At 35.9% G+C, this 16,884-nt stretch overlaps 1 protein-coding gene across 3 annotated transcripts in view; it reads right to left on the bottom strand.

Annotated features, from left to right (window-relative positions):
• cher (filamin A protein cher) overlaps window positions 1-16,884 on the bottom strand; it is a 361,674-nt gene that overhangs the window by 112,227 nt on the left and 232,563 nt on the right. The window contains exon 1 of one of the 3 annotated variants that reach the window (XM_083116997.1): window positions 11,754-11,772. The exons of the other annotated variants lie outside the window; for them this stretch is intronic. The gene's annotated coding sequence lies outside the window, so the exon portion shown is untranslated. Of the gene's footprint in view, window positions 1-11,753; window positions 11,773-16,884 lie in introns of those variants that run through there. 3 annotated transcript variants of the gene reach the window in all.

The following is a 16,884-nucleotide window of genomic DNA, read 5'->3' as shown; positions in this document are numbered from 1 at the left end:
TTAGTTAAGTTCACGGATTGCACAAATAAAAAAAATGTAGACACATTATAATTTCGAATATACATATATAAATTCCACTCTTGAGATCTGAATTGTGATTCACTGTCAGATAATATAGCCTTGCAAATGGGATAGTGATGAAAATACTGTAATTTTAACTTGCTGATACTCTAGTTACAGGTATAGGTCCTTGAATAGCTGATGTCAATCCTGTATTACTTGACATACTAGTTTGAGGTGTAGTCTGGACTTGTGATGTGTGATAACCTTGCCAAGTTGATGAAACTCTTTCAGCTTGAGTAGGATGTTGTGTATTAAAATAATTACTGTACTCAGGTCTATAATTACTCACTGTTCGTGTCACATAAGAATTAGCATCATAAGGCACACCTTGATCAGGTTGTACATAATTAGACTGATATCCATTACAATACCTGTTTCTGAGGAAATGTCTGCCTCTTACATTGGTTCCATTATTATACCTATTTCCAAAGTTATTAAAATATATTGGAGTATTTCCATTTTGTTTAAATCTCCTAAACTATTTGTTTCCACTTTCATTACCATTATTGGCAGGATTCAATTGACGATTACCATAGTCATAGATTTGTCCCTTTTAAGGTTCACCTGTCGAACATTCAATTTCGTTTTGGTTTGTTCGCTCCTTTTATAAGATTTTGGGACTTTGTCACTGTCAAATTCCTCTTCTGGAAGACACATTTGTCCCCTTCGGCTAGTTTTCACAACGTCTAATTTTCTTAACATACTTGTAAGTTGATCTACAGATGTTATTTCATGGCATGTTATATTATTATCAACGTAATCTGGCAATTGACTAATAATAAGTTGAATAACATCAGTGTCTTGAGGATAATCTACAAGATTACAGTAACTCGAATATGTTTTCAGAGCAAAAGTTGCTAAATTTCCATGTTGTGATGCATCGTACTTTCTATTTCTCAACACTGTTAATTGTGACTGAATAACCTCTGTTGGCGCGAATTGGTTCATAAACTTTTGAACGAAATCATCGTATGAAGAAAATAGCCGTTTATGTGCTCTAAACCAATATCCTGCACGATTTGTAAAGCACCGTTGCACGCTTTGCAATCTCAAATGTTTAGGAATACCAATCAAATCCAAAATGCTAGTCAATTGTTCTATATATTCTCTAGCAGATTGAACTTCTATTTTGCCTGAAAACTTAGGAAGATGACCTAACTCATTAATTTTTAAACATCTAGTTCTACCACTATCAGATTTTGTATCTGAGGTGTAGTCGCATTAGCTTGATTTCGAACATGACAACTTGCATTTGGATTCAAAATGTAATTTCTTACACATTTTTCTTGAGGACAAGTGCTATGTATACTATTACATGTGTTATGTTGATCAACATGTCTAGAATGTTCTACTTCTTTCCTAAAATCGTGTACATAACTACGATGATCCTGGTTAGGTTCACGGCAAAACGGAACATTGATCGAATCAGCAAGCTCATCACTTGTACACCAAGTATAAGATAAAGGATTAAAGGTAAAGTGCTCCCCTGTGCATAGCACTACGCCATGAAGGCGTATAGAGGGTGTGGGGGTAACGCCCCACACTTTCTTGATCCGGTCGTGAGTGGGGGTGATGTGATCAGCATCACGCCCCTGACCGCCTTTACCCCCCAGGGTTTCCCCCAGGTACCCATGTTATTCGACGCTGGGTGGGCGCCGGGGCCGCTTCCATCGTTAGAAAAGTTCCCGGATTTGAACCGGCCGGGGATCGAATTGTAAATCCGGGATAAAGGATTACTCTGAACATTACAATTATCAAATGATGCTCGATGAATATTGTCACATACCGAGTTTGTCGACGTAACAGATCTAAAATGAAACGGATTAGGTTGGAAGCAAGCCTGCCTACATCATGAATAAAGCTTTGAGCAACTTGTGAACCATTCTTATCTTTATGTTTCCAAGTAACATGTTTACGAGAACGTGAACTTTTTATCAATCGTTTGGCATGTGTTGTTTCCGACGAAGCTTCAGGATCGGTATCTGATGAACTCAATCCGGAATCCATTCTTCGGTTAGGTTGGCGAATTGCATTTACACTATTTCTTTGAATTTCACCGTTACTACTGATATTATTCGTAGTTGAATGTTGTTGCAAAATTTGTACTGTAGTTTCCATGGTCGACAACCTGTCTTAATGTTGACAAGCTGCGAGGAATTATCATTTAAATTAGTTTCAAAAGTATCTAAACGTTGCTCTTGTGTTTTTCTGTTTTCTTCTCATACAATTAACATGTCATCAACAGTCTTCAATTCTTCTTTCAATTTGTTCTCTATCTGTTTGTTAGACCTAACACATCCAACGGCAACAGAATCAATTTTTATTGTCAATTCTGAGACAATGTTGTCTAACCTACTACTGACACTCTTTATTTCTTCATTAACAATAGAAAACTTTGTGTCCAGCTCCAGATGGACAGCTTCTAGTTTTGTATTCATATCAAAATTCATTTGTTCCAATTTTGTTCTAAGTTGATCATTTGATTGTTTTAACTCCCCACTTATACATTCATTGGATTCTTGAAGTTTTTGATTCAGCTTTTCATTGGATTCTTGAAGTTTTAGATTGAGCCTTTCATTAGATTCCTCAAGGTTCCTATTTAGCTGATCGTTAGATTCCTGCAGTTTCCTGTTTAGCTGCTCACTAGATTTCTCAAGGTTCCTGATCTTGATCGTTAGATTCCTGCAGTTTCCTGCTTAAATGATCATTGGATTCCTGCAGTTTCCTGAGTTTCCTGTTTAGCTGCTCACGGGATTCCTTAAACTTCTGATCTAATTTATCCTTCATAGAAAGATTAATACCTTTAATGGTGTCCAGAAGTTCAGAAAAATTTGGAGTAACAGTTTCCAAATAAGATGGCAATTTGAAAGGATCATATTCTGGATTACATTTAGAACGATAAAATTGTTCACTGATGGTAGAATAAATACGCCAGTGTGTTGCAGTTAACCTTAAGCAATTAACATGATACCAAGAAAGACAACTTACACACTGTATAGATCTGAGATCACTATCAGGATCATTACAACAGAAAATATTCACACATGTACCAGTCTGCTCACTAACTTTCCTATCTTGAACTTCAGATGTTGAATTACTGTTGTCGTAATGAACCGTTTCCTTCTTACGATTATGTCGTCTTACCTCTTTCTCTGTTTTATCTGCCATAATATACACAAGTGTCAAAATTATACAAGGGCAATCAAATTTAAAAGTTGAGAACTAAATACATTTGTTCCTCAAAATCCGAAGATACACTTCTTTAATCGGGTCCTTGTCACGGTCGCCAATGATTTGAGACGTGGCCTTTGCCTAATCCCAAATAATCTTTTAGTTAAGTTCACGGATTGCACAAGCAAAAAAATGTAGACACATCATAATTTCGAATATATATTAACACACTTGTACAATCATAATGATAAATACTATTCACAGTCATTATTCGATGTTCAATTTTTATCAACAACTTTTTAAACAAATGAAATTTGTATCAGTGTTGCAAGCACCTTAATTGTTTTACAATAAGTTCATAATAATTGTGAATGTCAATATTGGACAGTCACAACGTCGTCGCCTTGTAATCAAGGGGTCCACATTGCACAGTGGTTCGGATTCCACTTTAAACTCTAGGTCCAGTCCGGATTATCTGTGCATACAGTGGACTTAAAACAACAATTCAAGAAGTCAAAATGAGATTTCATTTATTATTATTATTATTATTATTATTATTATTATTTGAAGTAGGGTTACACTTAAGCTTACAGTTTACTTCACATTGATTCTGTAACTATAAAAACAGCTCTTTGCCCTACATGAATTAATGTACAATTATGCTATTTGTTTATAAATATACATAATGTGGAATATTACAAATTTATATAATTGAAAAGCATAAGAAATAAAAGGAAATAAACAGCTTTGCAACTACGTTATGTGAAGGAGGCAATGAGGTAGATGAGGCATTTGGTAAAATAACCGTGACATCTTGTCCAAATAATAAACTGGTTGAGAATAATGTAAGAATACACACGTTAGCGAAAATTTATGTACATTATCATCCCTTTTTTAAAGGATTGAACGAAATGGAGAAAGGTAATTAAAATAAAGTGTTAGTCTGACGATGGGAGGAGAAAATTAATATTATTCAGCAGCCCGTTTCTCAAAGATTGAGAATATTACAATAATTTAGAACCATGTTAGGGTTATGAGGGTCAATGATCGTGACAAGTGTGGATCTAAATAGGTTGCAAGATATCAAAAATGTGATACTCTGCTAAAGCCAGGTTAATATCATGATAAATTGGTTCGTTATTGGTAACGTTAACTTATTTGCATTTGAGTTATTTTATGTCGAACTTCTGCCACTTTTGACTAATTCTACGATGAGGATGAGTAATGATTAGATTAAATTAATGAAGGAACAGCCATGTCCAGGTTGGGACTCAAACCCGGAATCTTATGTGGGGAGATCCAAAAATCAACAACTTAACGCGCCGGATCGTTGCCTTATAAATTTAGCACTACTGCCAGATGCAACGACTTAACGCGCCGGATCGTTGCCTTATAAATTTAGCACTACTGCCAGATGCAAAGTTATTACAAACGTGTTGACATAATAGAATTGACAGGAGGAAGATATTAAGAAGATCTAGCTATTAATAGCTCCACCAGGAATCGTACAATATATTATTTCCATTCGAATTTATGTGTTCTTGGAGTTATTTTCAACAAAAGTTTTCCACAAGAATAGGAAAAATAAAATGAGTTATTCTAAAACTTTTGTCCACAGAGAGATACCACGCAAGGGGTTCCGGGTTCGAATCCCGGCCTGAGTATGGGTGTTCTTTGTCAGTGCCAATTCCATCACATCACCACTCATCTTCATCTTCGCGATTAGCCAAAAGTAGCAGAAAAGCGAAGTAAAGATACCAAATCAAGGAAGGCATAGAGTTGACTACAAATGAAACTGCAACATCTTGTGTCCATTTCAAAGATGGACTACTAACATGTAAATCAAGTTCTGCTGTATGTATACTTCCTTCGTTGACTAGGCAGACATCTCAAGAACCTCTTAGTTAAATAGACTTTGTTCAGTGTTCCAAACATTTGTAGGTGCCAATCTTCTTCTGACATATTCACTGACCTCTTCTGTGAACTTCTTGGCGTTTTGCCCGGTTTTCTTTTCTTTGAGATCTTGGCGGCAGAATGACTTGTGTTGATATTGTTGTGGATGTCGGACAGAATTCTTTGCCCAGAGTTTGGATGAACACCATGGAAGAATTGTTAGCTACGCCTAGTGTTGTCAATGCCAGCAGAGTACAGAAAATCCATAGCATTTTACTAAACCGAATTTTTTATTAAGGATAACTGAATTCGAATTGCCTTTGCATTATAAAATATTGTTTCGCTTCCAATATATACTCGCGACGTGTTGCACTGGAAAATTTTCTGTGCATTCAGATCAGCAATACAACTAAAATCATTACAACAGGACACACAATTCTTTCCACGTAGTATAATTTTAACTATTCGTATACTCCCTTGTTACAATTTACTTTCACCCACTTCTTCAGAAATAAGACTGTCTTGGTCACTGGTTTATGATCATCCTGAACGCGTCAAAAGTAGATAGTTTGATTCCATTCTCTCAATTAGTTTTCGAAGGTTCCAATTGACTTTTGTACACAAATCTCTCTAATATTTCATATTACTTATTTTTTTTTTTTTTAGACAATAGTTTTCGTTCGTGCTATTCTACACAAAATACAAAGGCAATGATTTAAAACGACTAACAGTGAATGACTTAATCAAAGAACAAAGTTCAACAAAAAATTAAAATTAAAGATATATATTTCCGACATGTATCTCTCCTTGAAAATAATGCACAGAAACTTTACAGACTTGTTATCATAGACCACATATGAATTTTAAACATGGATATAGAACTTTTAGAAAAACAAAACAAAATTATTTCCAAAATTGAAACAAATAAGAAGAGTAAGTCAAGCTTTCTTTTCTGAAATGGATCTTTCAGAAGTTGTCAAAGCATGCAGTTCGGATAAGAATCAGTGACAAACAGATTCGTTCTGTAAAAACAAGATAGTCATACTATATTTTATCTAAAACTATAACTTATGGGTTGCGTATCCCAGGGACGGATTAATCTTATGGTATTAAGTTAAACAAATGTCCATGGATTTGAATGTCGTAAGGTGAGGAGCAACAATTAAGAGCGTTGATGCGACTAGTCATTGTGTAAGTACTCCTGGTATAAATTAACAAAATCGACGATAACTTCTAGAAAGTACAAATTCGTGCATAAAAGAAACTAGAACACTTTGCTGAAGTTAAAAATCTTAATAAAAATAGGTGTCGATTATTATTTTTTCGATTTGTGGAAGTATGTTCTTCTATTTAATTTGGTGAAACAAATAGTGCATGAAAACAATATTTTCCAACTAGTTGTCTTCATCAGTTTCGAATACATATAGAGGATTGTGCAGTTTAGAAAAGCAATTTAGAAGGAAATAAAGAGTTGAATTAGCGACCAGCGTTTGGAACGTTCACGTCATAATTTGCAAAACTCAAATAACTATGAGGGTCTCCCCGGTGGTGCAGTGGTAGCGTCGTCGCCTTGTAATCAAGAGGTCCCGGGTTGGATACCCGGTTGAGGCACATAGCGGTTCGGATCCCACTTTAAACTGTAGGTCCAGTCCCGATTAGCCTTACTGTGCATAAAGTGGACTTAAAACACCAAATCAATCAATCAATCAATCAAATAACTATGTTGAAAAAATAACAAATTTCTACTCCAGAATTAGCAAGTTTAGAACTTTGAGAAAGGCAACGTAAACCAGTTGATAAAGAGTTTCTCATATCAAATGGAACATTAAGTGTAATAAAATATTGCAATTAGAACGATTAGAATAGCAAGACTGGGGATAAGCTTTTAGTTATTTTAATCAGAATCAAAATGGTTCATGAACCATTTTATACTATATTTATTTCACCTCCGCACTGAAGATAATGAGTAATTGCCCATCATTCCCATGTATTATTTTTGAAACAATGAAGAGAATGGGCTTACTGTTACACCGGCAAGAAAACTGGAAATTGTTCGCATAGTAATGCGAATGATTGGAGAAACATATTTTGAAGTGATTCTTCAAGGGGAGGAAAATAAGGAGTCTCAAATTGGATACATGGTAGATACACATTTCCGTGAATTCGGATAACACTCAAAATTAAAGTTCCAGTTCTGAGCAATATATATATTTTTACTTCCAAATAATATTAAAATATTGTATAAACTCAAATTTTCCCACTCAGTCAGTTTTCAAATACATTATATATTTCAAATCAAAGATTTAAGAAAAGTGAATTGCTTTTAGAAATAGACACGAAATTTTGAATATATTCAATTGCAATCGCAATTATTCTCCAAAAGTTTTAAAACTATGTCAACATGTAGATCCAAATTCTTAAAATTCAATGGGTATAAAATATTTATAATTATGCCCAACATTAATACAATAATCAAGCCAATCGACTAATTGTTGAATAAAAGAACGTCCAGGAAATTGACTAAGAAATTTGGAAAAATTCTGATACTAATTAGGACAAGGGTCTAATTAGACCAACATACGAGTGGTACGGTTAGAATGCACAAAATTTGATGCTGAAACATAAGGAGAAATTATGTAACCAACTATACACGGCAACAAAGTCGCCTGACAGCTGCAAAGATTTTGACACTAATGAACAAGGTAGAAAAGCTATGCACTGATATTTTTTTCATTATGTATTTTCCTGGATGACATATTCTTCTGATTACACAAAATGTTCACTTTTCGGCGATGATTTCATTTCCATATTTTTGTTACTAATCAGGGTTGCAAATCTGCATAATTCATATCAAGATAATACTTGATAACTAGATTAGACTGACAAGGGAAAACGCACAAGAATACATGTTACGTTAAAAATTAGGAATTAAACCAGAACATTTTTTTTAAAAAAAAAAGCAGGTCTGTATTTTATGGAATAATTTCCTTTTTAAAAGGGAATAAATACAAATCAAATTTATGTTTTATATATCGAGGTTTTCTGTATTCCTGGCCTTCGCTTGGGGACACTATTGAAGTATCTAACGCAGTTTGCGATTACTCAACTAACTGAAGGTATGTGTTGTAACTGAAATACAATTTAGATATGGAAAGTGTATTACAATAAGAATGATTCTGAAGAGGGACTACATACCTAATTCATAGTCCGTAAAAAGAGGCTGTACCCAGTGCAGAAACTCCTAGAACCTTACCACTCTCATCAGCAACTTCTTTGCAAATGCGCTCCATTGTAGCTAACTGGTGTTGGAAAATGTATAATGGAAAGGGCTATTACGTAATTTCCAATTTTCGTTTCAAATGAAGCATTGAGGTTGAATGCAGAGAACCCGAACAAGAACTAGGGCGCCATTTGGAGCACTTACACCTTGGTGACATCCATGGACGACATGTGAGGTTTGCTTATTTCAATGCTTGTAAACCAACTAAAAATAACCTATGTGTGAGACATTTGACGCTAAAAAAAAGAAGGTAGTGTATTTCTGTGGTAGTGAATGACAAATAAACGACGATGCTGACAGGCGATGAAATGTGATCCTAGGAAGAGAAGAAGACTTCGGAAGGTCGTTTGTCATTGGCCTAAAAACTGAACGCAACTTTCCAAACCTTCGCTCCTTCACTTCAAGTAATAACCTCTCATCGTGATTATTTCGATAAATATTTTGCTACCTTCATATTTTACAGCCTCTTCTGAGTGAGGTCAATTGTTACTGTGATCACAGATTGGTTACATTAGAGACTTTTTCAGGAGCAAGTTAACATCATAAAAATGCCGACTAAGCAGCTGCTTTAGTTTACTTAAGAACCACAAATTCAGAATTCACAAGTAAAAATCACCGAGTTGCAAAAGTCGTAATCTAGTACTCCTGAAAATGTGAATGAAAGTTATATTACTAGCACAGTCCCAACGTAATAGTGGTAGCTAGCATTTTACTGGCAGGTATTGGCACACAAAACTACATCCCAAAGTAGTGCAAATTTCCTACAGTTCCAAGTGCGAAACCCAATTCCCTATACCCACTGGTTTCTGAGCTTCCGTTTCTGGAGCCGACATATTCGTTGGAGAAATGTGACTATTATTTTGGTTGTAATTTTTATCAAGATCTATCTATAATAAGTTGATAATGTTCTACATGGCCTTTTAAAGAATGTTCATCTGCGTCTTGGGCTATGTTACTCCAATTTAATTGCACTTTTGTTGAATATTCTTTTTACAATAAAAGTACAAACTATTGTCATATAATCCATGAGTTCCGGGCTTCCCATTCCCAGTGAAAGCTCATTACACGGTGGTTTGGATCTCACTTTAATCTGTAGGTCCAGTCCCGATTAGTCTATCTGAGCAAGAAGTGGACTTTTAAACAAATATAAGTATCGGGATTTACATAGCAAAAGATAAACGTAATTAATAGATGTTAAAAAGACTGATTCTAGAAAATATTAACTTCCCAATAATTTGAAGAAACCTCACGGAAACCACCTCAATCAAGGTGTATACTCACAACACTATTAATCTATACTTATACTAATAAATACGTAAGATTAATCCAGTTTAACATTCAGCCTAAGGCACATAAGAGTGTATTTTCAAATACTGTGTTAAAAGAAATGAAGAGAATGCGTGCCTCATTTATACGCAGAAAAGTGAAAGAAGACTAAGTGATCCTTAGATGAAAAAGTTAATCGAAGTTCGTATGGCCATGGAGGGGTGGGCTAGGCAAGAAGTAGTGATTCTAGGTAAATTTACCTTCTCTGGTGACCTGAATGACAACAATATTTCCAATGGCTATCGTGGTTTCACGTCTTGTAAATATAACCTTAACTGAATTTGATGGAAAGAACATTTTACTTTTATCTTGTACGTATTAAGTAATTTCCCGTGGTATGAAGACACATAAGGGGATGGAGGCAGAGATATACACATTCTTGACCTCCGCCATACATCAATCCCACGCTCCAGCTGCCGAGCTCCAGAGACGGTTATGCAGGGACAAAGTGAAAATTCCTTCCCGAGGTCATCCACCCTAGGAATCGAACACGGGCCTTCCACGTGTCTGCAAGCCATTCTACCGAATGGACTACTGCGACTCTATCTCCGTAATTTTCTATTCTCAAAATTTTCATATCCAAGAAAAATCCAACAGTAACATTTTGATAGCATACTTACCTCTTGTTGCAAACAATAGTATCGAGTACAGACTTGCGAATGTTTCTAAAATTTACATTCATGCGAGAAATGTCAAAATTCACGTAAAGCATTATTATTTACTCGAAGCATTAATGCAGTGAAGTAGTGATGCAGCATTGGTAAGTGAATCATACATTTTCTGGTGAGTGTACGGTACCTTAAGGTTATGACATTCTACACTACAATAAACGATAAAATACAAACAAAAAACGCAACGAAATAACTGGTGCATCGAACACCAACTCGATCCCATAATGTTTATTTTCGAGTAATGTCTGCTAGCTGGAGATCAAGTCTCAATCTAAGTTTCCTGATCAGCAGCGAAGATGCACCATACTAGATATCACACAAAGCATTCTTATGTCTAAACAATCGCTACGAACAAACACCATTCGATTCACTGAGAGCCATACTATTCTGAGTGGTGCAAAACATACACGAAAAACGGTAAATTAGAATAAGTCAGCCATTAATAGAAACTTCAAGTTTATTGCGTGTCCGTTACTAAAACCACCGTTATCATTTTTACAATATATTATCAATATAATCTTTATTTACAAACAATTAATGAAATTACGCCACAACGGCACTAGCAAGCAGGAGCAACGCTAGGTTGTTAATTGTATATCGAGACTTTCATTTTCACATTAATGCTTTAGAGTTTTTCTCCAATGCAACAAAAAGTTTCATGCTATAGTTCAAAGTCGATTCATATTTTAAACTTGACATTCAACTATGCCAGGAGTAAGTTTCAAACAGTGCCACTAAATAATCTCTTATGTTCAGTAGCCTATTGACAGAGAAACATAGAACATTTGTTCATAGAACAAAATAGCATTTCTGAAAGCCACGTCTTAAAATCTGTTCCACGAAACTTCGCGGGGTATAAGAAAGAACGAATATACATTATGAGAGTTATTATTTATGAATTATGTCTTGGGTCGTTTGTTTCTATGTACACAGTCACGGATAAATACATAATACTATGTTTAAAAGAAATTGGAGAATGATATGAAGTGTATCCAGAGTTAGTACGTATTCAAATGGTGGGCGTGTTTAGGCATAACACCTCCGTGTACATATAAACTCAAGACATATCTTCCTCGCACATTTCAAACTTTGCCAACAAAATTTTAAAAAGACCCATCGCCAACACGTCCTAGTAATAACTAACTACTCATAATTATTGTACCGGATGAGATTCCACACTTCTTTACACATGCCGCCTAACATCCCACGTTGCCTCTAGAATAACTATAAGCTATCATGGCTGCCACACACACGCGCACCCTACATCATCATCATCATCATCCGATGACGCGAAACACGCACCTCATTTTCTCCGCCGATACAAAGAAAGTTCCATTGCAGAGACTTACCTGGAATCGCGCACAATCTCCATGGGAAGGCAATCTCCTTCACCGAGTATTGAGTCGTTCGCACGCTGGGCCACACTGATAGCAACTGCCACGAGAGCAGTGCTCCTTCGTCGGATCCACACCCACTAAACGCAGCATTTATCAGTCGTCTTCACAACTTCTATACAATTCACACAATCGAGATGCCATTATTTCTGAATTTACTTACACTTCTCTCCAGATCGAAACTACTCTTTCAGATTTCTCCGAATGCTGTAAGCAGTCAAACCTTAACCCAGAATTTTCTTTACAAAAATTCCAATTGCTTCTACAACATTCTCAAAATGACATGGCTTCGCAAATCCCAACTGTTTATTGCTGCTTATGATTGGATTATTTATACATCTTGATTTATTCAAGTCTCGTAATCTTAACCTCCTTTCTTCCAGACCCTCGATATAGTTGGCACAGTTTCAAATTTCTTTACCTCTTTTCCTGGAATTTTAGCGTCAGGATTGAATTTGTCCCAAAAAAGCCATCGCCAACTGACGCTCCATGCTTCTGATTATTAAGAAGTCTGCTGAGAAGCTGTGAAAGTGGCCTCTGTTTTAAAACGAAGAGGAGAAAATTTTTAACTACTGAGGTCTCTGAAATAACTTATTACACCAAAAATGCTTCCATGTTCATTCTGAACACAAATTAGAATGTTGTACAATATTATCCGTACTGCAGAGATATAAACATTGAAAGCTACAGAAAAAAGCAGAGAAGGATTTTAAATAATGTTATTTCATAGTTTGCGCTACCATTACGCTATAATACACACGCACACGTTAGTCTTCCTTTGAATGTCGCAAGGTTGTCATGTGAATTTCCATACAACAAAATTTCAAAGTGTGATACATTATATATATTATAAATATTATATATTTAGTTTTTTCATTATATATATATATATATATATATATATATATATATATATATATGTATGTTACGTGCTTAAACTGGCCACTATGTCACTTGAGCCTATTTTGTTACATTTTTCATTTCATTCTTTAATTCTCGTACATGTAAAAAATTTCCATTTAGAGAACCGAAAGTATTTCACATAACCCTTGTGTGGAGAAATTCATAGATTCAAGCAACCTTTATAGTTGCATTTGTCGATTCGTTATTTTTTGTTTTGAGCTACAAATAGTGTGAGATTGTTAGGGTCTTAAAACGCTCGATATGTCTATTTCCGTTCGAAACAACTGAGATCTTGCAACCAATTGAAATCCAATTAAATTCTATAGTAACTAGATAATACGAATAATATAATTTTTTCAAACACCTGCACACGAACACAGTAGAGCACGTGAGTTTTAGTTTGTTTTTCTGAAGACTGATAATTGAACCTCAGCGCGTTCTCTTGCACGTTAAACTATTTTTATGTTATAGTTTCTCTTTCTTCTTGCCATGAATGCAATTAACGTAGGCCTATAATTTAGTTATAGAACCATACCAAGGTCGTGGGAAATAGATTCGTCTCCACAGAATAGCAGTTTCAACATTGAACGGAAGAGAATGTGTTTGCAACGATGTTTCTCTGAGAATATTTCCGAGTCGTATGGAATGATTGCTGTGAAACAATGGAATCAGAAAGAATACTATTGCTACTCGATTGATGCATGTAGTGTGCTAGAACAAAGAGCACATGGTAGGATGTAGTCGGCATAACGTGCCAATTGTCTTGCGCTTCGGTGATTTACACAAAGAAAGGTTGGATACAATTGGACCCATTTGAAATTACATACTATTTAATATTCAACTACATACTGTAGATATCTTGTAAGCGTAATACACAAAAACGTTCAGTGCACGAAACTTATCAAACGTTCAAAGTTCCCAAGTTGGTTGACTGATTGGATTTGGTTTATTTTTCTACCACTTATGACTAATCGCGAAGATGAGAAGGAGTGATGAAGGGAAGTGATGAAGGGACACTCGCAACGAACACCCATGCCCAGGCCGGGATTTGAACTCGAGACCCCTGGCCCCCCTTTCGCGCTGTGATAACGACATCGCCATGAAGGACAGCTAGTTCCCACATTAATACTGCTGTACACATAGGCATGGAATACAAACTAGAACTCAATACCATTTCACTGTATTCTTTACCTAGAAGGTCAAACAGATATGATAGTGTTAATCATACTTTATATAATTGTAATGAATCGTTCTTTGTTATATGCATTTTATCTCGTGTGTCTTCTCAACTGTTTAATGTGTAAACTGGCCAGATGTTCAACATGCAATGAACTGTCTTAGTTTCATGTCAAGTTTTTTCTCGTCCGTTAAGAATTATTGAATATGTAAATAAATCAAACTGGGAAGTTACTCGCCCCTATTTAGAATTAAGGTTTTAAATACTCGCTGCTCTGATTACTCATTCACCTTGCCGCCATCGTGCAGAGGCTACTCGAAGAAGCTAACATCTGGGTTTAAAATGGCCAATAAGGAACATCTAGCCATTTTTAATAATCATCCATTCACTATGATCCTTACGGCCAGTGTCATGGATAAACTACACCGAGTTGAAAGAAGCTCTTCAATCCATCATCGTTAAATCCTATGTCTTATGCAACCAGGCCGAACTTCACTTGAAGTTTGGTTGCCTATTATCTAAGGCTTAGAGACTTATTTACAGTAATTGTTTCGAGTTTTGAAATACAAAAAAGTAATGCTCTTCCGGTTAATTAACACAATAAAAATATCCCCTGGGGCTACAAAAATATTCGGAGACAAAACAAACAAAACATGCAAATTATTTTTAAAACTTCATTTATCCTACTGCCCACTGGTTTCTTTGTGCAATCCCTCAATAGTTTTGCTCATTTCTCTGAAGCTTGTTCTTGACGTGTTCCTTTGAGCCTACGGGGCTTTTGCCTAGTTCTCGTTAAAGTATACTCTGTCCCATCTATCTCTGGAGCAAGCAAACGAAAACAAGTCTGCGCAAGTAGAGACGCGAGACGGCTTCACCAACGAACTCGTGAGAGGGAATGGGATTACGTGGAGGGGGAACGTGACTGCAATTACAAGCATTCGCAGCAGCGTGAACTGCTTCGCTCTGCCAACTCGATCCCCCACTTCTCTGCCGCTATGCGCGACCTTGCTTCAGAGATACCCGAAACAGAATATATACCCTGTAAGAGTTCGATGGGACTGATGTCAGGGTACTGAGGGTGGGATGGAGTACATTGGAACAATTATACAGAAGCAACATTTGCGCGAAAAAGTCGTGGTGTCGCTCTGATAGCTTTCGTCGAATCTTTTCTGGGTAAACCTTCTTTCCCTTTCAGATTCCACTTCGGACGCAATTTTTGGAACCGCTACTTTGGGGGTTTGTTATCTTTCTCACAATCTCTGCTTCATTTCTTTGAGAAAACTTTCTTGGACGCTATGTTCAAGTCAGATCTTCGGTGATGATGTGTTTGATAATACCAAGTACAGTGCTCTTCTTCATCTCCGACATTTCCGCGTCTGCCGGAAGTTGCCCCTTTTTGTGGTAGAAGAAACGATTTGAACTACTTAAAGGTGTTGTCACAGAAACGATGTGGTGTTATCCTCTTCTCTGGAACACCATTTCCTCTCGTTTGTGCAAGCACTGGCTGGCTATCCTACGCGAGTCTTTGGTGCAATTTCAATTTTATCCCTTTTAATCTCATTGGCAGACTTCATTCCATGCCTACCAACGACTGTCCGAATAATTATGTTGAAGCAGATTTTCAGACGCTGAGAATTTAGATCATGTCCCCATCCATCAAACACAATGATGATGCTTAATGATTTATCATCTTCGTAAGTCATATTTTATCAACGGAAACTCTTAATATCATTTATTTGTTGTAAAGCTCGATACGCATTAAATTGTTTTTAAAAAAAACTGGTGGGAGTATGAATAATTATGTGAGCATGTGAACGAAAAACAAATGAATGATTTGGAGATTCGAGCTTCCTGGAAGCACGTCAGTGTGCAAGCTCCCCAAATTTAATTTACTTTTCCTATTGTCATCATCATCTTAACTTGAACCTATCTACTAATTAATAGCTTTAATGCGAGATTTATCAAACATAAAACGAATACCAAGTAACCAACGATTACTTTTGTATTCGCGAAGATGATCACGATCAAATGTACTGAATTAATAATGTATATAAGAGCAAATTGAAATGTGCTAAGAAACTCAGATAAAAATACAATCCAACATTGAAATTAGTTTCGGAAGCTAGAATTAATTTGAATGCTGGATTGTATTTACCCATACATGTGTTACGGTTTAAAATGCTAATATGTCTGTCTCCGTGTCAGAGTGGTCAGTATAAAGTACTACAAAGCTAGAGGTTACAGATTTGAACGCTTGGCGCGCATCAACATACCATTGCATTTGTCCCATAATTATTTCATTAGTTCATTCTCATCGCCGCGAATAACCCAAGAGGTAGAAGAGTGGCGTAAAATAACCGAAATAGAAGTACACATAAATGGTAAAAATTAGTGCGACCACAAGCTTTTCTGGTGATGGTGGATATGAAGAAATTCTCTCAGGTTAATAACAAGTAAGTTTCCAAGATTACTCCGGTTTTTTTCAAGAACTAACGTCACTCATCTGGAGAAAGTGCAGCAATGAAAATGAAATTATCTCTCAGAAGTTTTGCACGCAAGTTCATTATCCATTGTCCAGTGCTTGTACTTTTACCTATTCTAACACTAGGTTTCGAGAGAGCACATGCGTCAATACGAGAGAACTTCTTCATTATACATTAAATTATTTGCGTTAGATAGCTAAAAAAATTACAATATATTAGCAAGCCACATTTGGTATTTGCACATTGGTATCCGACAAGAACAGCAATACACAGTCACTCGATTGATTGAGTACATATTCGAATAAATATCAAACATTTAATTGAAGAATACACTTAGGGTTAAAATTGATTTAGCGAACTCGTTTCATAATTCTTATCTCTATATTTAGAATAAATACGAGATTGTAATCTTGCTCATTTTGAGAACGATAAAAATTTATATTTTAATATTTATTGGGCCTCAACAGAGAATGGACATTCTCCTGTTACAGAGACGTTAAAATATAAGTATGAACTATGACTT

Source organism: Lepisma saccharinum, chromosome 2 (genome assembly GCF_977018435.1).
Source record: "Lepisma saccharinum chromosome 2, izLepSacc3.1, whole genome shotgun sequence".
Taxonomy (NCBI): domain Eukaryota; kingdom Metazoa; phylum Arthropoda; class Insecta; order Zygentoma; family Lepismatidae; genus Lepisma; species Lepisma saccharinum.
This window is presented reverse-complemented; position numbering and strand designations above follow the sequence as displayed.